Below are 5,982 nucleotides of genomic sequence, written 5' to 3'. Positions count from 1 at the left end.
TCGGCATAAGGTTACGTACTCGTAATTAGAGTCCGTTTGGTTCTTTGGGCAATCTCCGGAGTGAGTCGGTTTTCCACATTTCACACATTTACCCAAATGACGTGCTCTACGCCTTTTAGCTGATTTAGATTTTCCTCTTGCATAGTTTGTCTCATTTAGTTTCTGTCTTTCTTCTTTCCTCGCCTTCTCGCATCTTTTCTTAATATCTAACACCACATCCCTCGGTAAAATCTTATCGCACTTTAAAATGAAATGGTTGTAGATATACTGACTGCGCATCTTGAAATTACACAATAAAAACAAAAAGAAATTAAAAAGGTAGAATGGAGGGAGAAGACTAGTTCTTTAGGGTCTACTAGGGAAAGACCAATCTAACCCCACTCTTAAAGATAAGAATAAAAATCGAGAATGGAGTTTAAAACCTTAGAGTTACCCTGAATTTATTTGTCCTTAGGGTAGAAGGTTGTTTCGTCTCTTTCCGTAGAATTGATTTCTTCAAAGTATAACTTGAGTCTGTGTCCGTTCACTTTGAAAGTTCCACCGTCTTTACCATACAACTCTGCATATCCTGATGGAAAAACCTGTTTTATTATATATGGCCCATTCCATCGGGATCTAAGTTTACCAGGTGAAAACTTGAAACGTGATTGGAATACCAATACTTTATCCCCTTGTTCAAATTCTTTCTTTTTTAATCGTGCATTGTGCCATACTTTAGTTTTTTCTTTATATGTTTTAGAATTTTCGTAGGCTTGTAATCTTAATTCATCTAGTTCGTTAAGTTGTAATAACCTATTTTCTCCGGCTTGTACAAGGTCAGTATTACATTCTCTCATAGCCCAGTATGCCTTGTGTTCAACTTCAACAGGTAGATGACACACTTTACCGTATACAAGTCTAAATGGTGTGGTACCTATTGGTGTTTTATACGCAGTCCTAAAAGCCCACAACGCGTCATCTAACTTGAGTTGCCAGATTTTAGGGTTGTTATTAACCGTCTTCTCAAGTATGCGTTTTAAGGCACGATTTGTGTTCTCCACTTGACCACTTGTTTGCGGGTGGTACGAAGTAGAGAAACGATGAGTTACGCCATACTTCTTCAACACCTTTTCAAGAAGGTTGTTGGTAAAATGTGTTCCTCGGTCGGATATGAGTGCTTTTGGGATTCCAAAGCGTGAGAAGAGATTTTTCAAGAAGTTTACCACCACCCTAGCATCATTTGTAGGCAAAGCTTTTGCTTCAGCCCACTTGGATACATAGTCAACGGCTACTAGTATGTACTTGCACTTATGTGAACTTGGAAAGGGTCCCATGAAATCGATTCCCCAAATGTCAAAGATTTCACAAACTTGGATGCCGGTTTGAGGCATCTCATCCTTTTTCGTGATGTTACCCGTTCGTTGGCATGCGTTACAAGTCCGAACGAAATCATGGGCATCTTTAAAGATCGTGGGCCAATAAAAGCCCGATTCAAGGATTTTTCTTGCAGTGTGGTTTGGTCCGAAATGACCGCCGGTTGGCCCTTGATGGCAATGCTCAAGAATTTGTTGAGCTTCTTGTCCGTACACACAACGGCGAATTATTTGATCCGCACCAACACGAAATAGGTCTGGGTATTCCCAGAAATAAGACTTTAAATCCGCAAAGAATTTCTTCTTTTGCTGATAAGTAAGTCCTTTTTGTAGAATGTCTGAAGCAAGATAGTTTGCAAAATGGGAAAACCATGGGATTTAAGATTCTTTTTCAACCCTCATTAGAGATTCATCAGGAAATGTGTCCTTGATGATTGTGTCATCAAGTTTATCTAATTCGGGGTTTTCAAGTCGGGATAAATGATCGGCAGCTAGATTCTCAGCTCCTTTCTTGTCACGTATCTCAATGTCAAATTCTTGAAGTAAAAGAACCCAACGTATGAGACGATGTTTTGCATCTAGTTTCGAGAATAAATACCTAAGTGCCGAATGGTCCGTGTAAACAATGGTCTTGGACAACACCAAATATGACCGAAATTTATCGAATGCATAAACAACCACTAGGAGTTCTTTTTCCGTGGTGGTATAATTAATTTGGGCTCCTGTTAGAGTTTTACTTGCATAATAAATCGGGAGAAAATGATTATCCGGACGTTGTCCTAAGACAGCACCTAAAGCATAATCGCTTGCGTCACACATTAGCTCAAATGGCATGCTCCAATCCGGAGATACCATAATGGGAGCTTGTGTGAGTTTTGACTTTAGAATCGAGAATGCATTCTCGCAATTAGAATCGAAGTCAAATGGAGCATCCTTTTCAAGAAGTTTGGTCAATGGGCGGGCGATTTTAGAAAAATCTTTGATAAATCGCCTATAAAATCCTGCGTGACCAAGAAAGCTTCTAATTGCTTTAACATTTGATGGTTTAGGTAGCTTAGAGATAACTTCAATTTTAACTTTATCTACCTCTATTCCCGCACGAGATATTTTGTGACCAAGTACAATGCCCTCTTTCACCATGAAGTGGCATTTTTCCCAATTTAGGACCAAGTTTGCTTTCTCACATCGGATAAGCATACGTTCAAGGTTTAAAAGACACGATTCAAAGGAGTCTCCAAATACGGAAAAGTCATCCATGAAGACTTCCATACAATCCTCTACCATGTCATCAAAGATTGCCATCATGCACCTTTGAAAGGTTCCGAGTGCATTACATAAACCAAACGGCATGCGGCGATAGGCAAAGGTACCGAAAGGACAAGTGAATGTGGTCTTTTCTTGGTCGTTGGGATCAATTGGAATTTGGAAGTAACCGGAGAAACCGTCTAAAAAGCAATAATATTCTTTTCCCGCTAATCGTTCAAGCATTTGATCAATAAAAGGTAACGGGAAATGATCCTTTCTAGTGGCATCATTTAGACGTCTGTAATCAATACAGACTCTCCAGCCGGTAACTGTTCTAGTTGGGACGAGTTCGTCCTTTTCATTTAATATAACGGTTGTACCCCCCTTTTTGGGTACTACTTGTACTGGACTAACCCATGGACTATCGGAGATGGGGTCAAGAAGCTTGACGACCTCCTTTTTAACAACCTCTTTCATGTTGGGATTTAGCCTGCGTTGTCTTTGTACTACGGGTTTGTAGTCATTCTCAAGGAGAATTTTATGTGTACAATAAGACGGGTTTATTCCCGGAATGTCGGTTGTTTTCCAGGCTATAGCCTTTTTATGGGTTTTTAATACAGAGATTAGCTTATCCTTCTCATTATCTGAAAGATGTGAAGCAATAATTACTGGTAATTTAGATGTACCTTCGAGATAAGCATACTCCAAGTGTTTGGGTAGCTCTTTAAGCTCTAGTACGGGTGGTTCTTCTAAGGAATGTTTTATACGAAATCTATCTTCATTTTTGATTTCCTCAAACGATTCCTCTTCCATGGGAATTTCTTCTATTATGGTCTCGTCATCCGTGACCACCTTCATCAACTCATCAAAATCTTTATCAATATTGAAGTATTCATTCTCACTTACCGGGGCTAACCCCGGGATATCAATTTCAAGTAGCTCCTTCAATTCATTCTCGACACAAAGATCTATAACATCAATTTGAAAAAAAGAGTCATCGGCGGAAGTGGGTCTTTTCATGGCTTTGTCAATGTGACAAATTATTCTCTCGTTTCCCACACCTAGACTCAATTGTTCTTTTTGGACATTAATGATAGCATCTGCAGTGTTTAGGAAAGGACGTCCTAAAATGATAGGAACTTTTGTGTCCTCTTGCATTTCTAGAATAACAAAGTCGACGGGAAAGATAAGTGAGCCAACTTTTACAAGTATATCCTCGGCTATACCTATGGGAGTATCAAATGATTGGTTTGCTAATCGAATACCCATTCGGGTTGGTTTTAAGTCTCCTAAGTCAAGTTTTAAATATAACGAGTAAGGCATTAAGTTAACACTTGCACCTAGGTTGGCTAGTGCATCGTAAACCACCGAATCACCCATCATACATGGTATGATAAAACTACCAGGGTCTCCTAATTTTGGAGGTACATTTTGTTTCTTTAAGATGGCCGAACATTCCTCATGGAGGAATGTGGCAGAAACGTCGTGGTATTTACCCTTCGAGGATATGAGATCCTTTAAAAACTTCCCGTAATTGGGCATATCCCTAAGAACCTCCGCGAGTGGTATGTTAATGCTAATTTGCTTAATCATGTCCGCAAATTTCTCATACCGCCTTGCGAGTCTGTCTTTCTTTAATGCTTTTGGGTAAGGAATAGGTTCCTTATGCACCTTTACTGGTGGTTCTTCACTTTTCTTTGGTATGACCTCAGGTGGATCATCTTTCTCTTGTTCTTTATCAACTTGCTCATTTTCATCAACCGGTATTTGTAAAACAGAAGGACATAAAGGAACTTCCGGGGACTTAAGAGTCTCCGGTTTAGTAGTTAAACCACTTCTAGTAGTTATAGCATTTACATGCTCGTTCCTTGTTTGGGGGTTGTTAGGATTCACTTGAGTATTTGAGGGGAGAGTACCTGGTGGTCTCTCTGATAGTAACTGTGATATCCTTCCAACATCCCTTTCTAAGTTTTGTATTGTGGCTTGTTGATTTTGGATTTGCTGAGTTTGGAGCTCTGCATTTTGCTCGTGTTTAACCATAAAATCTCTTAAGAGATCTTCTAAACCAGATTTCCTCTCAGGTTGAGGTTGCATAATTGCTAATGGTTGTGGTTGCATATGTTGGAAATTATTTTGATAATTTCGTTGAGGTTGATTTCGGTTATTATAACCTGGTGGCGGATTTCTTTGATTTTGATTTGGGAAATTCCAGTTATTTTGGTAACCTGGATTTCCTCCTTGATAGTTATTATTATTTTGATAGTTATTATTATTTGATCCTGAAGGTCCTCCTACTTGATAGCTGTTTATAGGAGGATATTTTCGGTTGTTTGCTTCTATAGCTGGAAAATCACTGAAGTTCATTTCACCTTTTCGTAAGTAACCTAAGAAATTTGCTTGCTCTTCCATTGTACTTTGATCACAATCTCTAGTAAGATGGGGACCTTGGCATAGTTCACATCCTACTCTGATAGCATGCATTTCCTTGGTTACTTTCTCGATTTGCCTTGCTTGATTTGCTATTTGAACTTTTAAAGAAGCAATTTCATCATTGCTTTCAATACTAGCAACATTTGATGATCTAGAAAATTCTATTTCTTGATGCCAATTATGAGAATGGGAACCTAAATCAGCAATGATTGTGTGAGCGTCTTCAGGTGTTTTCTTCATGATCGAACCTCCGGCTGCAACATCTATATCTTTTCTAGTTGCCACATTGACTCCTTTATAGAATATTTGGACCTTTTGGAATGTATTCAACCCGTGTTGAGGACATATTCGAAGCATTTTATTGAATCGGGTCCAAGCTTCATAAAGAGTTTCATTAGTCTTTTGTTTAAAGTGATTTATGTCACTTTGTAATTTTGCTGCTTTTGAAGCAGGAAAGAATTCTGACAAAAATTTATCCATCATATCATTCCAGTTTTCAATATAACCTTCTGGTAATGATTCTAGCCAATCTCTTGCATCATCTTTTAAGGACCATGGAAAGATTTTTAAACATGCAACTTCATCGGTGACATCTTTGATTTTGAAAAGCTTGCAAATGCTTACAAACTTACGAAGATGCTCGTTAGCATCCTCATTTGGGGCTCCACCGAATTGACATGTATTAGTCACCATGTGTAAAAATTGACCTTTTATTTCAAAGCCATCACTCATCATGGGTTGGATGATTGCGTGGCCTTGACCTTTTCTTGTGGCCTTCATTAATGCTTCCATCGTTTGATTTGTATCAGCCATTTCTTCTTCTTCTTTAATAATCGGCTCTATGATTGGTTGAATAATTGGTTCAGAGTCGGATTCTAAGGAAAGTGACTCTAAATTTTTAGCAAGAGATTCTACTTCTTGAGCTCTTAAGCGTTCGTGGAATTTTCTTTCGGGT

General features: G+C 38.7%; 1 non-coding gene across 1 annotated transcript; it reads left to right on the top strand.

Annotated features, from left to right (window-relative positions):
* The first annotated feature begins 5,355 nt into the window (after window positions 1–5,355).
* LOC139846054 (small nucleolar RNA R71) lies at window positions 5,356–5,461 on the top strand. Its single transcript, XR_011758800.1, has one exon. It is a non-coding gene; the product is annotated as a small nucleolar RNA R71 (small nucleolar RNA).
* The last annotated feature ends 521 nt before the right edge of the window (window positions 5,462–5,982 follow it).

Source organism: Rutidosis leptorrhynchoides, chromosome 4 (genome assembly GCF_046630445.1).
Source record: "Rutidosis leptorrhynchoides isolate AG116_Rl617_1_P2 chromosome 4, CSIRO_AGI_Rlap_v1, whole genome shotgun sequence".
Taxonomy (NCBI): Eukaryota; Viridiplantae; Streptophyta; class Magnoliopsida; order Asterales; family Asteraceae; genus Rutidosis; species Rutidosis leptorrhynchoides.
This window is presented reverse-complemented; position numbering and strand designations above follow the sequence as displayed.